At 40.2% G+C, this 19791-nt stretch overlaps 1 protein-coding gene across 2 annotated transcripts in view; it reads left to right on the top strand.

The window, feature by feature from the left end:
• The first annotated feature begins 4353 nt into the window (after window positions 1–4353).
• ZRANB1 (zinc finger RANBP2-type containing 1) overlaps window positions 4354–19791 on the top strand; it is a 69677-nt gene continuing 54239 nt past the window's right edge. Inside the window, exon 1 of one of the 2 annotated variants that reach the window (XM_082855068.1) lies at window positions 4354–4526. The gene's annotated coding sequence lies outside the window, so the exon portion shown is untranslated. The remainder of the gene's footprint in view (window positions 4527–19791) is intronic. The other variant, XM_082855066.1, reaches the window with a different exon arrangement.

Below are 19791 nucleotides of genomic sequence, written 5' to 3'. Positions count from 1 at the left end.
AGATATTTTGTAGTTTATAGAACTGACATTTTCTGCAATACAGCTGAGAATTTGTTCTCATAACAAGTGAAGTTTCTAGCCTTTCTTTTGAGGGAAGCTCACCAATTTTGTACAACTTGCTTCATAAAAGCACAGATTCCCCCAGCAGTCCCTGGGAAAGCTGGACCTGTCGTCATCTCCTTCAGCTAAGTGCCTTTAACTTCCCTGATTTGGAAATGTCCGCCTCTAGGTTGCCTCTGCCATCTGGCCCCCCTGTTCCAGGCCTGACTCTGGGCTGCTGAACCATGTTGGGAAAAGTGACTCCTTTTGCTTTTCTTTCTTCACTCTTCTTGGTTTGCTTCCCCACAACCTTTGTCCCAAAGTCCCTCTGTTATCCTCCAGCTCCCAGCCCAGCCCTTAGCAGGTGACCCGCACTTGACTCCCCCAGGAGGAGAAAGGGTATGAAGTCCACTCCATCACCTGTTCTCCCATCAGAATTTCTCTGCAACTCTATTTTTCACATCTTCCTTTTCTCCTGTTTCTGGGAGAGAAAGCGCCCCCTCCCCATTCCCTTAGCTAGCTAAGACGCATCAGTCCGCTCTGGATTACCTGCCTCCTGGATTTCAATCCTTTATTTTTTCCCCTCTCCATCCTCTCTCCTCTGTTTATAAAAGTGCTCAGATATGCTCATTTTAAAAAGTGTGTAAAAGAAAACAAAACCTTTCCCTCATTCGTGTTATTACTCCCTGTGTCTATTCTTATATCTCCTGCCTTCCCTTCCTTGCCAAACGCCTTGGACTGGTCTGTAATCACTGATTCAAAGCCCACACATGCCTTCAGCTTTCGGAATCTGGCTTCTGTCTCCACCATCCTACTGAGACCTGTTCTCTGGAAGGTCACTAAGACTCTTGTTTGTCAAATCCAGCGACCTTTTCTCTGTTCTAATTCCTAAGTCTGTGGAATCTGACACTGTTTGTTACCATATTCTTGAGGCTTACCACCCCCTGGGCTTCCAGAACACCTTTTCATCTCCTGGCTTTCTGACCCATCTTTTTCTCTTCCTTTGGGAGTTTCTCTTTTTCTATCCCACTCCTGTGGCTTCAGTGGCAACGTCTACATTAGATAACTCTCTGATGTTTATCTCCAGGTCCAGCCTATCAAATTTTTAGCATTTCCCCCTGCTTACTGCACATCTCCTCCTGAGCCCAGCATCTCAACATACCTCGTCCAGCGGTCAACATCGCCTCTTATTTAGTTCCTCTCCTGTGCTTTGATTCTGACTTTCAATTCTTTCATCTGCCCCAGATTCAGACACCGGAAAACCCTGAAGTTCTATGGTCACCCTATTTCACTTCTGACCCCTCCTTTCCATTCCCACAGCTACTTTGGTTTTGGGTTCTTGACTCTTAATTGGTTTCTCTTTCCCTGATTCTAGTTCTACCCTGGTTTGTCCCACAGGTATTCCAGGTTAAGGTATAAGTACTGGCTCTTGCCTGCTCAGAACCATTCCATGGCTTTCTACTAGTGAAGGAATTAAGTACAGAGCCACAGTTTGGCGTTCAAGACCTTCACAGCAAGGCAGGAAAAGTAAAATGGGATTTTATCTTCTCTAGGTAGTTTGAAAAACACCTGAAATAAAACTCCAAACAAACTAGTTGTCAACAAAACTATAATGTCCCTACACTTTAGTAAAAGGGTTGTAAGAAAAAGAACATTCTTTTTTGCAACAGTGGATACTTTTTTCCCAAATGAAATATTTCTCAGAAATATATGTAAGGAGAATAATTTATTCTCTGTGCCAAACAGCACGAATCAGATCCTTCTTTGTGACAGTGCTGTCTGCTGCATTTGCTGACATCCTTTTTACTCAAATGTGGTGCATTGGGAAGGAGATTTGACTGGGGAATCAAGAGCTTTGTGTTCTAATTTTAGACCTAGATGGTCTGGCTTTTGGTAAGTCACTTAAAATCGCTAAGGCATTAGTTTCCACACCTGCAAACTGTTGGTAAGTCACTTAAAATCTCTAGGCATTAGTTCACACATCTGCAAACTGCGGGCCTGGGACAATGTCAATATCTGGCTGCACATTACAATCACCTGGGGAGTGTGTTTAAAACGTAGCCAATGCAAACTCTCCTCCTGCGGATGGTTTCAGTAGGTCTGGGTAGGGCCCAGATAGGTATATTTTGAAAAGCTCCTCATGTGTAGCCAGGGCTGAGAACCACTGGCTTGGTAACAAGTGCCTTTTCAGCTTTACCATAGAGTCACTTTTGGATTTGCTCTTCCTCTCAATTACAAGATGGTTTTCGTTTGAATTTACTCAGCACATTCCACCTCCTATTGTCATTATGGTTATTTTTGTCTCGTCTGCTTTCCTATGCTGTAGTTCCCACAAACACAGAATGTGTCTTACTCATCTCTGTGTGCTTGTTATTCCTTGACACATGGATTTTAAGTTTGCTAAACTTCATGAAGAGTTAACAAGCTTACTTAAACAATATCTCTTTTCCTTAACAAAATGAATTACAACTCAAACTAAACAAAAACACCTGATTCTGTGGTTCTCGGTAACTTGCTGGTGAGCTTCAGGAAGGGCAAGCTGGAGGTTCTCAGAGGCTCTTAAAATATTTTCAAAGTGAAATGTTGGTGGAACCATTTGTTCTTACATAATAACGTGGTTTAATTTTATCTACAATTGTGTTAATTATATGTTTGAGAATGTGTGTTAAGTTTTGTAGGTAAATGACTGTTGCAGTTTAAACTCTGTTGATGAGTCCTTGAGCAAATAATGTTGCTCCGGGAAGGTGGTGGTTATTAAAACTCTCGACATCACAGGAATGGCTGCAAGTGTAAAATATACCACTGATTAGGAAAGAGGTTGTTGATGAGAGGAAGCTATATCAGGTATTTCTCTTCAGTGGCCATAGTGAAGCTATGAGAATACCAGGCATAGTTTTACTAAATGAAGTCACCATCCGAGTTTTAAAAATCGAGTTAAACTCTGAATAATACATTCTTTCTGTTGAAGCTGAGGCGTCCGAAACTTCAGACGCCTCAGTGCTTTTTGACAGTGCTAAGAAGTTTACAACTTTTAAAGACTCTCTGTGTTTTTACGGTCATTCGAATTCTTGAAATAAAATTTGCAGTATGAAAAATGCAAGGCAAAGTCTCATTGAGAAAAGCAAAGCTCCCCAGCCTGAAAAATATGACATACTCATGGGGTTTTAGTAATTGGGTAAATGATTTAGACTACTTGGCTATATTTACATTAAAAAAAGAAATATATGAAACATCACCATATAACATATTCTCTTTGGAACTTTGGCTCGTGTAATTCTCCCGGCAGTTTTTTTCCCCCCATGGCTATAATTTAATCTCTCCCTTACATTTACAATTTACAGTAAAAGCAAACCATTAGAAAATTAGGTTTACCCAATACTAGAGCTAGGAAGTAGTAAAAGAGAGCGAAAAGCAAAGTATCCATGGCTTTTTAAAAAATTAATTTTATTGAGATATAATTGGCATACAACTCTATGGCTTTTCATCATGAATATATGCATGTACTTAGGTAATACATACATTATAAATTTACACATTCACAAATATAAATGGATAGCTGCCTCGAAGACAGGAATAAAAAAAGACATTGTAAAAAAAAAGATATGAAAATGCAATTGTCTCAACCTAAATAAACATTTATCTTCCCTGGTGTCTTATCAAGAGCTTGAAGCTGTATAAGAAAAAGTGATGCAGAATCTGTCACTAAGTAGTTCACTTGGTGAGACTTGGGAGTTGACTTAGAAGTCGGCTGTAAGAGCAACCGAGACCGTTCACTAGGAGCTGGGCAGCCACAAGAACGTCCTCCCGGCCGCCCCGGCTGCGTCCCCGTGCCCCGCGCACGCCGCGCCGTCGCCTCCCGGCGTGCCCCGCACGTCGCCGAAGTCCCGCAGCCCCAGCCAACCGGCCGCCGCACAGGGGGCGGGACCCGGGGGCCGGCGCGCGCCGCCGCCTCACAATCGGGGCCCGGCGCCGGCGTGACGTCCCCCTTCCGCGGCCCGCCTTCTGCGCCCGGAAAGAGGCGGCCGACCATTGGCTGCGCCGCTGGCGGCCTCGGGGCCAATGACACGGCGACGAGCGGCGGGGTCTGGCCTTGACGTTGTGCTGCTTGCCGTGGGGTTTTTTTGGCTCCGGGGCCCCTCACCGCCGCCATTAGGAGCCCGCTGCTCCCGAGGCCACCCCCCCCTCCTCTCTCCCCCTCCCCCCCTGTGTCCCCCCCGCCTCCGTGCCTGCTCTCCGCCCCTCTGCCCCCGCCTCCGGCACCGGGAGTCGCGCGCGGGCCCGCGGTGACCATGTCCTGACTGAGGGGAGAGGGCGGAGGCGGCAGCAGCGGGGCGGGCGGCGGCGCGGAGGGAGGCGGAGAGGGGCCGGGCTCGGCTCGTCGCCGCGGGCTGCTCGGGGAGTCGCTGCCGCCGCCGCGGCCGCCGGGCGCCGAGCGTCGGACGGGGAGGAGGAGCAGGAGCTGGAGGAAGAGCCACCGCCGCCGCCAGGTAACCGGGCCCCGGGAGGGCGCCCCGCTGCAGGCCCCTCGCGGCTCCGCCGCGGCCTGCCCGGGCCCCTCGCTCCCTGATGGCGCCCAGGCCGCTGGGTCTCCCGGGCCGTCCGCCAGCGACCCCCGGGTAGGCGTCGCAGGCGAGGAGAGGGGAGGCGGCAAGGTCTGGCTCCTCCGCGCTTCCATCTTGGGCTTTCCCGATGCGGGGACAGGCCCGGGGCTGTGGGAGGGTGGGTCCGCTCGGCTTGTTTACCGACCATGGATCAGCCGCGGCTGGACGCGCCGCCTGCCCTGCCACCTCTCTTCCGCCAGATGACCCCCCTTCCCCCCGACTTCTTTTCCTGCCACCTCCGGGCTGGGGAGTGGGGTTTCTCTCGCGCTCTGCGGTAGGCCCTAAATACTTGGGTCCATCGCCACAAGTTGGTACTGGGCCCCAAACTTCGGTCCCTTGGCCGCTTCCTCTTCGCCTCCCGCGGTGGCCTTCCGTTGTTGCCTTTTCTGTCCTAGAAAGATGGGGGGCGACGGGGGTGGGCTGGGGAGGAGGAGCTGGAACTCGTGGCAAGATCGTCTAGCTCTCTCGCTCGCGATAACGATGGTTCCGTGCAACTCTCTATTATTTTCTCCGCTGTGGTTTGGTGTGGGTCGTTTCACAGACAAAAGGACTGTAATGAATACTTGCGTTAAGCACAAGGGACCAGCAGTTTAGGTTCAGCCTGGAAGTTTGAACCGGCCCATTATCTTTGAGATAACACTGGTGTTTTGAAACTCTGGCTGAGAATTTGGTATTTCAGTCAATTGATTCCGTAACTCCGTAGGCTATGAGGTTAAACGCCGTCCTCTCTATCCAATATTTTGGTCTGTTTGCTCACCGTATGATCTGTTATGTTGTTGTCAATAAATTTAATGTACAGTTGAAGAGAAATCTTTACCTCATGGAAACGTTATATAATGAGTGTTTTTTCTAAAGTCTCTTTTTAGTTGACTTCTTTATCACTTGTGCGACCTCAAGGGTACCCATGTTTTGATCAAACGTGGATGACTCAGTATTCAAACCATAAGCCAGGGGAAACCATAAGGAATATTGATCTTGGCTTGTGCCAGGGGTCTTAGGAAAGTCATTAAACTAGGTTTGTGAAAAATTAAGCTGGATCTCTCCTCCTGGTTATTAATATTATTAATTAGGTGAGGCAGTTGTAAAGAAATCTAGAATCCTGATTCCCCCTTGATTTCTGGATCTTATGATATGCAGTCACCTTCTTATACTAAAGTTTCATAACATTGTTTTTATAGGCTGTCGGGGACTGAGAGGACAGTAATGGCACATTTTAATCTTTGGGGAGGATATTATTTGAATGTCATGAGGGATTTTTATTTCTGTTGATGTTTCAACACCTTTTGTTAATGCTTCAGAACATTGAGACACCCATTTATTTACTCTTGAAATGTGCTTGGGTTAGTATGATGAACTCATTCATGGTAGCTTATGGCCTTGATCCAGCTCTGTGTGCTGATAGGGGTTTGGCATATTGCATTTAAAGCCAGAGGATTAGCATAGTTTTGGAACTCCTGATCCAGATATAGGATATTTGAGGTAAACTGCCTCCTGTGTGTAACTGATATAGTGAGAGCTCTTCAATGTGCTTTATACTTGTGTCGCTTTTATAGTAGAGGGAGGCTTTAAATAAATGGGAGCTGCAAAAGTAGACACCTGGGGCTTTTTATTTAACTTGGTTCAGCGTCATTATTTGAGCATTGCTGCTCACTTCCCTCCTTCCCCAATAACAAGCTTTTGCACCTGGGCTTTGAATACGTTTTCTCCCAGTGATGTGTTTCACCTGGACTATTTGTGCTCCGCTAATGCCTTGGGTAAATAATATCTTGCACATTTTAACACTCACCTTCTCACATCACAACATAAAAAGTTCCGGAACTCTCCTTGTTACATGCAAAGTAAGGTTTAAGCTCCTTGGTGTGGTTTTCAGGTTTCTCTGTAATCTGGCCCTGATCCATTCTTCAGTCTTAACTCATTTCTTCCCTTTGTGAATCTTTAGTTCCAGCCAAACTAACTTGTTTGTTGTTCCTGTGAAGTCCCTCCTCTTGGCCTTTCTTTGTGCCTTTCTTTCTGTTTGAAACTCTTTTCTGCTTGTATTCACGGATACTCCCTTTACTCTGGGCCCAGTCTCTTGAGAAGCCTTTTTGACTAGTTCAACCCCAAGGGATCTATTCATACCTCTCCTGTGTGGGACTGTTTTCTTCTTCTTCTTTTTTTTTTTCTTAGCATATGCTAGCCTGGATTTCAGTTTATCTTTTTATGTCTTTATTCGGCTTCCCAGTTAGATTTTTAAGACCTTTGAGGAGTGGGTATGAATCCTAAACCATGTATCTGTGGAGACCATATATTAAGCACTGAAAATATGAATACGTTGACAAAGTATTTTGGTTATAGAGTTGTTCTAGAATATGAAGTTTGTACTCCTCTGAGTATTGGAGTTGCTGATTTCAAAGTTGGACTTTGATGGGTTTTTTAAAAAAAATTTATTTATTTTTGGCTGCGTTGGGTCTTCGTTGCTGCGCCCAGGCTTTCTAGTTGTGGCGAGCAGGGGCTACTCTTTGTTGCGGTGCGTGGGCTTCTCATTGTGGTGGCTTCTCTTGTTGCGGAGCACGGGCTATAGGCGTGTGGGCTTCAGTAGTTGTGGCACGCGGGCTTAGTAGTTGCGGCTCGCGGGCTCTAGAGCGCAGGCTCAGTAGTTGTGGCACACAGGCTTAGTTGCTCCGTGGCATGTGGGATCTTCCCGGACCAGGGCTCGAACCCGTGTCCCCTGCATTGGCAGGCGGATTCTTAACCACTGAGCCAGCAGGGAAGCCCGGGCTTTGATGACTTAATGAGACAAAATATTTGAAACCATGGCTGTCTCTAAAAAGTTTTTTTTGGCCAGTATGTTTATATCTATTATCAGCATGGTTCTCTTTCTGTAGAGGATGCTCAACATTTTGATAATGGTATAAGTACTACAGATCTGTAGTTTACTTCAGATTTGAGTTTGGGGCGGTTACTTTGGTTTGAGTTTGGCACCAGTGGCACTGTTGTCATGCCATATTTGTACATAGGTAACATTTAGCATCATGGGCAGGAGACAGTAATCTGCAGTCTCAGTTTGCATCCTTAACCTCAGATGTTGGCAGCATGTGTCATTGATCATGAGGCAGATGAGACTCAGGAGAATGTGTGATTCACTGCTACCTGTCAACACTGTTGGAAGAAACACAAACAAGCCCATCCATAGTATTTTTGTATCCCAAGGATAATTACGTGTAATTATGTAGCACATGGGTGGTTGCTGATGTAGTTGGAGAACAGGTGTGTACGTTCCTCTTGTGTTGTATGTGTGAGTGAGAGGCCTGATGTTTTATGGATACATAGTCTCCTAGCAGTAAATCATCTTGATTTATCCACTGCATCTTTGTGGAAACTTGTGTTCTTCCTCCAGTTCATCAAAATATTTTTTTCCCCTGAAATTGACTGGTTTTTAGAAACTAGTTTACATAAAAGCTTTTTTTTTAAGCTTTAGAAACCTTTTTAGCATAATTGAAGCTAAAATTAATCTGTTAACTTTCCAGAAATACTAAGCATTTTTACTTAGGCTACTTGCATTTGTAAAAGGGACTTTCACAGAATTACATCAGTAATTTCACCACTTGAGAAATCTGGATCAGTAAGCATTCATTCTTTGCTCTCTGGGAGGGTCGTATTTTGGTTAAGATTAAATTTTTGAAAAGAGTCATTAGTTTGAATTTTAAAGTGGAGGTTGGTCAGGAACATAAAATTTATTTTTCAGGTGCCTAGTGAATTGAACTTTTTAGTAATGAAAAAACTAATTTCCTTTATTTTTTATTCTTTTTTTTTTTTTTGCGGAACGCGGGCCTCTCACTGTTGTGGCCTCTCCCCTTACGGAGCACAGGCTCCGGACGCGCAGGCTCAGCGGCCATGGCTCACGGGCCCAGCCCCAGCCGCTCCGCGGCATGTGGGATCTTCCCAGACCGGGGCACGAACCCGTGTCCCCTGCATCGGCAGGCGGACTCTCAACCACTGGGCCACCAGGGAAGCCCGTCACACTTTTGGCTTTTTATTTTGTACAGTTTGGCAAGTCAGATTTTTATGTGGATTGAATTTACATAAATAAAAAATATTCGAGTGGATGAGGCATTGTTGGAAATCAGTTGCATATATCTCCGTCTTTTAAAAATTTTTTAACAATAACAGCTTAATTGAGGTTTAGTTCATAAAACAAAAAATTCACACTTTTAAAGTATGGAATTCATTGGTTTTTAGTATATTTACAAAGTTATGTAACCATCAGCACATGTTCATCACCCCCAAAATAGACCTTGTACCCATTAGCAGTCATTCCCTCTTTGCCCCAGTTCCTGGCAACAAGTAATCTACTTCTGTCTTTATGGATTTACCTGTTCTGTACATTTCATATAAATGGAATCAAACAATATAGTCGTCCTTTGGTATCTGTGGGGGATTGGTTCCAGGATCCCTCTTGGATCCCCAAATCTAGGGATACTCAATTCCCTCATATAAAATGGCAAAATATTTGCATATAACCTACACACAACCTCTTGTATACTTTAAATCATATCTATATTACTTATAATACCTAATACAATATAAATGCTATGTAAATAGTTGTCAGTGCGTGAAAATTCAAGTTTTGCTTTTTGGAACTTTCTTTATATGACCCTTGGTATCTGGCTTTGTTCACTTCACTTATCGTTTTCAAGGTTTATCCATCTTGTAGCATGTATCAGTACTTCATTCTTTTTTATGGCTGAATAATATTCCATGTATGGGTACATACCACATTTTGTTTATATTTATCTATTCATTGATTGATGGGCATTTGAGTAGTTTCCACTTTTTGGCTTTTTATGAAATATGCTGCTGTGAACATTTGTGTACAAACTTGTGTGTGGACATAAGTTTTCATTTTTTGGGGGGTATATATTGATACCTAGGATGGAATTGCCGGTTCATATGGTAACTCTGTGTTTAACCTTTGAGGAACTTTGTGACTGTTTTCTAAAGTGGTTGTACCATTTTTGCATTTATATCAGCAATGTATGAGGGTTCCATTTCTCTACATCCTCATCAACACTTGTTATTGTCTGTCTTTTTTATTATAGCTGTCTCAGTGAAGTGGAATCTCCTAGTTTTTATTTGCATTCCCTAATGGCTGGTGGTATCGAGTATCTTTTCATGTGCTTACTGGTCGTTTGTGTATCTTTAGAGAATGTCTACTCCAATCCTTTGCCCATTTTTCAGTTGGGTTATTTGTCTTTTTATTGTTGAGTTGTGAGAGTTTTTTATATATTCTGGACACAAGTCAGATGACTTGCAAATACTTTCTCCTGTTCTGTAGGTTATCTCTTTATTGATGGTGTACTTTGAAACGCAAAAGATTTTAATTTTGATGTCCAATTTATCTGTTTTCTTTTGTCACTTGTGCTTTTGGTGTCATCTCTAAGAAGCCATTGTATAATCCAAGGTCAAGAAGATTTGCATTTCTTCTAAGAATTTTACAGTTCTTAGCTCTTACATTTAGGTCTTTGATAATTTTGAGTTAAGTTTTGTATATAGTATGAGATAGGGATCCAAATTTATTCTTTTGCAGAGGGCTGTCAAGTTGTCCCAGCATCATTTGCTGAAATTCAGTTAGCTTTAGTAACATAATTATTCTCAGCCATCAATTGATTATTGCAAGACAGTATTCCCTGGATGTATGAAGAAATTATCCTTACTTTGCAGATGGAGAAAAGGATTTCTACTGAGTGTTGCTCATTAAGTTGCAGCAGTACGCTTGTGATTGGAATTCTGAAGGCAAGACCATTTCTGTAATGGTTTTTTTTGGTTGTTGTTCTCGCCGTGAGGCCTGTCATTTCTGTAATTTTTAACAAACCACTTTTAAATCCTTTTCTGGTTGGGGTGGGTAATTAACTTCATTTTTTGGTATTTAATGAAGTTAAAGTTTGTTTTTAAACAGGGAAACGACAGGAATTTGTAGAACTTTAGACTAATCTTTGTTTGGAATACTATCCTTTGATACCAGGAGAATATTGAATTGCTTTTTATTGTCTAAATGATTAGTGAGCAACTGTTTTATAGCAAACATTGTTTATAGAGACGTAAAAGTGAATTTTTCAGTTGATCATTAGAAAGAAACCTTATTCCACAAAACTAAGTACTATGAAGTGGTAAAGAAGTGACTAAATTAGCACAAGATTAGGATTGGGTCAAGAAGGGTTTTACAGAAGTGGGAACATTTGAGCTAGTCTTTGAAGAAGGAGTGACAAGTTTCTAGGTATATATAGAACCAGGTAAGAATGGGAGGTGGGAGTGGGAGAACATCGTGTGCAGGAGCAATTGTAAGTGAAGGCATGGAGATATGAAAATTACATGCCACATATAAGGACCAGCAGAGGGTACAGTATGGCTAAAGCATGTGGATGAGGTTGGAATGGTGCTCATAGCACCTGGATATGAATGCCTTATTCCTTCTCCAGTCCCTGATCCTCTTTTTCCCCTTGAGCTAGTATTGTCAGGGAGCTGGGAAATAGAAAGGAGAAGTGATCCTCTTCAGTGTGGATCATCTTTACAGGTGGGAAGAGGGAAGGGTTCTCTGTCTCTGTGTGTGTGTGTGTGTGTGTGTGTGTGTGTGTGTGTGTGTGTGTGTGTGTGTGTGTGTGTGTGTGTGTGTAGGGGGATTTGTTTGAGGATATTTGTTGTATTAAGCTTAAAATCTGAAGGCCTTGTTTTTATAGAAATTCATTCAAATTAAGTTAATAATTGTTGGGCACCTGCTGTGTGATCTGAGATTGTTTAGGATTTTCAAAAAAGTAGATTACATGAAATACTGTTACAAAGACTACCGAGTTAAAACATTTAGTAACGACTTGTTCAGTGTTAAGCATTTTAGAAAGTAATTGTACTGGATGTTCAGATAACTCTACAAACAAGACAAAGTCTCTGTTACTTGTATTTACATTCTAGTATAGAGAGAGCAAACAAGGAAAAACAAAAATAGAAACAAAAAACAAAAAAACCCAAACCAAACCCAAGTAGTGATAGGTGCTCTGCAGATAATATAATGAAAGTAGGGTAATGTGGTGGAGAATGACATCAGTCTGGTGAGGGAAAATCTTTCTGAGGTGTTATTTAAACCTAGCTTTTGATGACAAGAGCTGACCATGTGAAAATATGGGGAAAGAGAATTCTAGGCAGAGGAGAGTTCTAATACAAAACTCCTATGGTGAAAATGAGCTTGCTTGTAAAAGGAACAGAACAAAATCCGCTGGGGAATTTTAATTTTATTCTGAGTGGGTTGGGAAGCCATTAGAGGATTTTAAGTCCTTGTGTTGTGACCTGGTTTATGTTTCTAAAGGATCCACCTGGTGGATTCTATCCACGAGGATGGTGGATAGAATAGAAGCAGCAAGATTAGTGGGGAGGTTATGTAGTAATCGTGAGAGTTGATGGTGGCTTGGACTAGGGGTATGGTAGGGTAATCTGGAGAAAAATTCAGATTTTGGGATTTGTTTTGGAGGTAGCGTCAATGTCTTGTTGTAGATAGAGACAGTAACTATATACAGTCAGTCCATCTTGTAACCTAATATTCACATTTCGTTCTAGGGAAATAAGTTTTTGTAACTCTGGAAGGCTGTGGTGCATTTGTTAGAGAAAACAGGAGTCAGAATCTGGGCTTTACTTCCTAAAGCTTTGTAAGTGTGGACAAGTCATTTCACCTTTCCTGAAGCCACATATTCCTTGTCATTAAAATGAAGATACTTGTACCTCAGAAGGATTCTGGGGTACCTTACAGGAAATTACCTGAGGGTTCCGAAGATGAAGTGAAATAATAGAAGTTTTCTGTGACCTGAAGCTTCATATAAAATTTAAGGTGGTGTTATTTCACGCTGACATTTGTTCATAATATTAATTATTGGATGTGGATCTTGACATTATTGGTGTTAGCCCTCGTGTAAGGACAGGAAAGGCATTACCATAATTTTTTCAGATGAAGAGGCTTGGATCTTAAGGGTTTGGCCAATATCCCTGACTTAGTAAGAGGTGGAGAGGGACATGAACTCACATCTAAAAAGTGCAGTACATTTTTCTCTATATAAAATAACAAGAGATGGAACTGATCTTCCCATAGTAAAATAAAGTAGATTTCCCCTTAGTAATGCTTTGGTGAAAGGCGGTAAATCGCTGAAGGGAAATATTGTAGGATATTCTTGACACACACGTGTGTTTGTGTTTGGAAGGTTCTTTTATGTCCTGTTTAGGATTTTTCACCTTAGTGTTGGGGTGTTGAAATTTTTAAAGCGGCTGAATAACAACACCAGATTTTTTTTTTTTTTTTTGGACAGATTACTCTGGCAGAGATATGGAGTATGAAGGTTGGAAGACCAGTTAGAATAATAAATAAAATAGTTGAGAGAAATGATGAACTAGGGCTTGGTTGTAGGGGTAGAAAAAACAGACAATTCTTGAGAAATTTTTAGATATAGGAGGCCACATTTACTCTCATATAAAAAGACTGTTGTGTACCTATTTCTTGGTTTTTGTCAGAATAACAATGATGTATGTGAAAGTATTTTGTAAATTATAAGGTTTATTGTGTGATGTGGACATATATAAGTACAAATGTATTTTTCTCCCAGAACTGTTTGAAAGTAAATTGCAGACTTGATACCCCTTAATCTCTAAATATTTCAGTGTGTATTTCCTAAAAACAAGGTCTTTCTCTTATGTAACCACAATAGAGTTATCAAACTCAGGAAATTAACATTGCATGATTAATTCTTATAAGAATAAGATTCTATAAATCTTATTTAAATTTTGTCAGTTGTTCTATTAATATTCTTTATAAAGACAAAAGAAAATCTCAGATCATGAGTTGCAGTCTATTGCCATGTTTTTTATAGGTTCCTTTAACTGGAACAAAAAAGTCCTTGTTTTTCATGATATTGATGTTTTTGAAGAATATAGGACTAGTAATTTCGTAGAAGGTCTCTTAATATTGGCATTTCTGATATTTTTGCATAATCAGAGTCAGAGTATGTACTTTTTAGCAAGAATGCCACAGAGGTGATGTTTTGTTCTTAGTACAACATATCAAGAGGCAAATGATGTCATTACTGGTGTGGTTAACTTTGATTACTTGGTTAAGGTGTCTACCGGGTTTTGTAACATACTAGTTATTGTTGGGAGATACTTGGAGACTATTTAAATATCCTGTTAATTCTCAAATTTTCACCCACTAGTTTCAACATTCAGTGATGATTCTTTTCTGAATCTGTTGTAGAGATTGCCTAATGGTGAATTTCTAATCCAGTTATTCATTTTGCATTTATTAGTTTGATTTCTGTTGTAAGGAAGAACTTTCTCCTCCATTATTTATCTGTTAGTTTGTGTGTAGAGTTTTGTATATTTGTCTTAGTCAGTGCTTTAAAAATCCTTTACTGTTGTTATTTATGTGGATGCTTGAGTTGATCCAGATTTGGCCAGTGTGAGCCTTTCATGCTAATTTCTATCTCTCTCTTTTTTTTTTTTTTTTTGCGGTACGCCGGCCTCTCACTGTTGTGGCCTCTCCCGTTGCAGAGCACAGGCTCCGGACGTGCAGGCTCAGCGGCCATGGCTCACGGGCCCGCTCCGTGGCATGTGGGATCCTCCTGGACCAGGGCATGAACCCGTTTCCCCTGCATTGGCAGGCGGACTCTCAACCACTGCGCCACCAGCGAAGCCCTCTATGTCTTTTTTTAATTAAAAATTTTAGGTGTGAACATATTTCAGATTTTATTTTAATTTTTTAGAGCAGTTTTAGGTTCACACCAAAAGTTCTTGTGTCCTTTTTTTAAAACTTCCCATTATTCTTTGAGAACTGATTTTTTAAAAAAAATGTTTCCTGGATATAGTGACTAAAAACATTGTTAAGAAGTAGATTTTTAAAAATAATCTTTAGTTTTTAGAGCAGTTTAGGTTCACAGCAAAATTGAGCAGAAAGTACAGAGGGTTCTTATACCGCCCCCCCCCCAACATGCATACCTCTCCCACTGTCAACATCCTGCAACTGAGTGGTACATTTGTTACGTTGATGAATCTACCATGACACATAATTATCAACCAGAGTCCATAGTTTACATTAAGGTTCGCTCTTGGTATGTACACTTTATGGGTTTTGACAAATGTAGCATGGCATGTATCTACCATTATAGTATCATACAGAATAGTTTCACTGCCCTAAAAATCCTCTGTGTTCTGCCTATTCATCCCTCCCCCTCGCCATCCCCTGGCAACCACTGATCTTTGTCTCCATAGTTTTGCCTTTTCCAGAATGTTACATAGTTGGAATCAAACAGTATATAGCCATTTCAGATGGGCTTCTTTCACTTAGCAATATGCATTTAAGGTTCCTCCATGTCTCTTCATGGCTTGCTGGCTCGTTTCTCTTTAGTGCTGAATAATATTTCCTTGTCTGGATGTACCACAGTTTATTTATCCATTCACTTATACTGAACTTTGGTTGCTTGCAAGTTTTGGCAGTTATGAATAAAGCTGCATCCATGTGCAGGTTTTTGTGTGGACATAAAATTTCAACTCCTTTGAGTAAATACAAGATGCACAATTGCTAGGACATATGGTAAGAGTATGTTTAGTTTTCTAAGAAACTGCCGAACTCTCTTCCTAACTTGGCTATACCACTTTGCATTCCTATCAGCAATGAATGAGAGGTCTTGTTGATCTATATCATCAGCATTTGGTGTTGTCAGTGTTCTGGATTTCAGGCAATCTAATAGGTGTAAAGTGGTATCTCATTGCTGTTTTAATTTGCAGTTCTCTAATGAGGTATTGTTTGCCATCTGTATACCTTCCTTGAAGTGTCTGTTCAGGTCTCTGCCCATGTTTTAATTAGGTTGTTTATTTTTTTTTATTGTTGAGTTGCAAGAGTTCTTTGTATAGTTTGGATAACAGTCCTTTATCAGATATGTGTTTTGCAAATATTTTCTCCTATTTTTTTGGCTTATCTTGTCATTCTCTTGACAATGTCTTTTGTAGAACAGAACTTTTTAATTTTAACAAATCTAGTTTCTCAAGTATATTTTTCATGGATTGTGTCTTTGGTGTTTTATCTAAAAAGTCATTGACATAGTCAAGGTCATCTAGATTTCCTGTTAGGTTACCTTCATAACAGGAATTTTATAATTCTGCATTTTACATTTAGGTCTGTGATCCATTTTGAGTTAATTTTTGTAAAGGGTATGAGGTCTGTGTCTAAGAGTCTTTTTTTTTTTTTTTTTTTTGCGTGTGGATGTCCAGTGCTTTCAGCACCATTTTTTGAAAAGACTTTCTTTTTTCCACTGTATTGCCTTTACTTCTTTGTCAAATATCAGTTGACCCTATATATGTGGGTGTATTTCTGGGCTCTCTGCTCTATTCCATTGATCTGTTTGTCCGTTCTTTCACCAGTGTTTTGATTACTGTAGTTGTATAGTAAGTGTAGAAGTCAGGGTAGTTAGTCCTCTGACTTTTTTTTTTCCTTCGGTACTGTGTTGGTTATTCTTACTGTTTGGTTATTCTGGATATTATGCTTCTCCATATAAACTTTAGAATCAGTTTGTCAGTACCCACAAACTTGCTGGAATTTTGATTGGGGTCGCATTGAATCTTTTGATCAAGCTGGGGAGAACTGAGATTTTGACAATATTGAGTCTTCTTATCCATGAACGTGAAGTATCTCTCCATTTATTTAGTTCTCGGATTTCTTTCATCAGAGTTTTGTAGTTTCCCTGATATAGATCTTGTACATATTTTGTTAGATTTATACTTATGTAATTCAGTTTTGGGAGTGCTAATGTAAATGGCGATGTGTTTTAAATTTCAAATTCCATTTGTTCATTGCTGGTATATAGGAAAGCAATTTACTTATTTAACCTGTATCTTGCAACCTTGTTATGATTCTGTATTAGCTGCAGGAGTTTTGTCGATTCTTTTGGATTTTCTTCACAGACAAGTCATGTCATCTGTGAATAAAAACAATTTTATTTCTTACTTTCCAATCTGTATTTTTATTTCCTTTTCTTGTTTTACAGTATTAGCAGGAATTTTCTCCTGAAAAGGAGTAGTGAGAGGGGACGTCCTTGCCTTATTACTGATATCAGCTGGAAAGTTTCTAGTTTCTCACCATTAAGTTAGGTGTAGGTTTGTTTTTGTTTTTTTTTTTCTCTCGGTACGCGGGCCTCTCACTGTTGTGGCCCCTCCCGTTGCGGAGCACAGGCTCCGGACGCGCAGGCTCAGCGGCCGTGGCTCACAGGCCCAGCCGCTCCGCGGCACGTGGGATCCTCCCGGACCGGGGCACGAACCCGCGTCCCCTGCATCGGCAGGCGGACTCTCAACCACTGTGCCACCAGGGAAGCCCTAGTCCTTTTCTTGTACATTATTCTGTATCCACATTCTCTGCAACGGATTGGATCCCTTGATTTTATTTCATTTTCTTTGTGACATTCTCCACAGATATATATCATTGGCTGCTGCTTTGGGTGTTGAACGTCCTTCTGGGTGTCCATTGTTGTTTCCACGTAACACGGGGAAACTTGCCTGCTTTTCCGAACAGATTCCGCCTCGCCGCTGTAGTTTCAGCAATCATAAAATTATTCTGTAAAATTGCTATAAAAGTTTGTAAATGCTTACTCTCAGTTTCTCTACAGACTAGTAAACAGTTTGTAGAATATCGCAGGGCCCTGGACCAAGTTTTGAGTAGCACTGTTAACAATATACAGCATACTGCTTCTTGCTCCTTTTCTAATCTTAGCAATCTAAGCCTTAATTCTTAGTCTGTAATAGCATTTGTTACCTTCTTGATAGATTTTTAAAACTTTTCATTATGAAAAATTCCAAACACATATACATATAGAGAGACTAGGAGAATGAATTCTCATGTATCCATCACCCAGTTAATAACATATGGCCAGTCTTGTTTCATTTATATTTTTCTTGCTTCTTCCCAGTGGATTATTTTAAAGCAAATTCAAGCCATTTTATAACATTGTAAATAATTCAGTATGTGTCTCTTAAGGGAAAAGTACTCTTTTAGAAAAATAGGTACCATACTGTTAATCACACCTTAACATTTAAACAACTTCTTAATATCAAATCAGTGTTCAAATTAATTTTTAACATGTATATAAGTTTTAATATATACACACCCATAGGAATTTGCTGATTGCATCTCCATGGAAATCAGTTTGTTCCTCTCTCCCCTGTGATCCTGTAAACTGGTAGTTAGATCTAGAAGCTTGATCACATTCAGGTTTGATAACTGTTACTATTATTTGGCACAAATAATTCATAGGTGGTATGATGTATGGATGTATTATATAGCTTTGTTTTAGAAATAGGATTTTGTTACTGCTTAGATACATTAAGTGATCATTAATATTAAGTATATATTTTAAAATTTGAGTTTGTCACTTGTCACAGATGGAGCAGGGAAAAGTTAAAAAATGTTTTAATTAACTTTGGAAATAGTATTTGCAAAATAAATTGAATAAGCAAGATTTTAAAGTGAGTCTTTTTAAAAAAAATTTTATTGGAGTATAGTTGATTTGCAATGTTGTGTTTCAGGTGTACAGCAAAGTGAATCAATTATACATATACCCACTCTCTTTTAGATTCTTTTCCCATATATGCCATTAAAGAGTATTGAGTAGAGTTCTCTGTGCTATACAGTAGCTTCTTATTATCTATTTTATATATAGATCCCAACCTTCCAATTTATCGTCCCCCCTAAAGTGAGTCCTTACATAGAAGAATGTGAGACTTTGGAGATTCTGGAGATCATCTTGTTTAACTCATTTATTTTTTCACAGATGGGAAAATGGAAGCTCTTAGAGATAAAAATAATTTATTAACTATCTCAAAGATAGTCATTCTTTGCTTTTCTTTAACACAAGGTCATGTATAGGTAGTGTGATTAATACACACCTGTCATTTGGGGAGACTTTTCCCTTTTTCAGTTGTCTTAATGCAAATGGAGGGCTTTATTATTTTAATTGACATACAGTGGTTTCTTTAGTAATCTGGATTAGTGTATTGGTTTAAGAGAAGTCAGGCTGACTTTTATTAATAATATTTTCTTCCCCAGGGATTGCCTCCAAAATTAAAAATACTTAAGGCATTTTATAGTCTAAAGTCGTGATAAATACCTCAGATTGGTGGTTTTTTCTTCCACTCAATTTTACATGGAAAATTTAGTATATCTTGTTTTATAAATAACTTTTTAGGTCCTGCTTACTTAACTTTTTAGGCATTTTGCAGTACTCAATCTAGATAAGCTTTGGGAAGATTCTCTGTAATTTTGAAAAGCTAAAATGTGAGCAAAATGGGTGTGAACAGGTTTTTTATTTTTTTAAGTTTGCTTGTTTAGACATTGTATGTTATTGGTTATCTAGGAAAGACTGTTTAGTGAGGCATTACATGCAGTTTATTAATTGTCCAAATTCTGGATAGTGGGAATAAGTGACTATGGGCTGCAGTATAAATGTATTTTTATTACATTGTCTGTCTGCTACAGACTTTGGAGCCAGAATGCCCAGGTTCAAATCCTGGCTCTGCCACTTAGTAGCTTTGTGACTTTGGGCAAGTTACTCAACTTCTCTTTTCCTGTTTCCAGTCTTTAAAATTGGAGATAATAGTAGTACCTGTTTCATAGGATTCTGAAGATTAGATTACCTGATGTATAGGTACAGTGCTTAGAACAGTGTCTGGCACACAGTACATGCTTAAGTGTTAGCTATTTTCTTTTCTTAGTTGGATGAGGCTGACCCTGGCAAAGTTGTGAAGTAGACAGAGTTGGCCTGGACATACATCCATCTCTAATGGTTGGGTAAGCAGTCTTTTCAACCTGCTGCTGTCTTTGGCATTCCTTCCCAGGTTGCCCTTTGCTAAACTTTTGCCTACTTATTCTCCCTGTCTCTGCAATGAAAATCCAACTCACAAAATCCCCACCCTACTTTCCTGTTATTCATTACAGTAGGAATTGTGAAAAAAGTAATCTAATTGAAGGACTTCATACTATTAATAAGTAACACTTGTAAATAATTTGCCTTTATAAAATAAGTGTTTTAATTCATCTAACTTTAGGGGATTAGATGTTAGGGAAAATGACAAATTTGAACAGGGTCGAGGCGTTGGGAACAAG

This window comes from Leucopleurus acutus (genome assembly GCF_964270905.1).
Source record: "Leucopleurus acutus genome assembly, chromosome: 14".
Taxonomy (NCBI): Eukaryota; Metazoa; Chordata; class Mammalia; order Artiodactyla; family Delphinidae; genus Leucopleurus; species Leucopleurus acutus.
The sequence above is the reverse complement of the archived record's forward strand: the minus strand, read 5'-3'. Positions and strand labels throughout refer to the sequence as shown.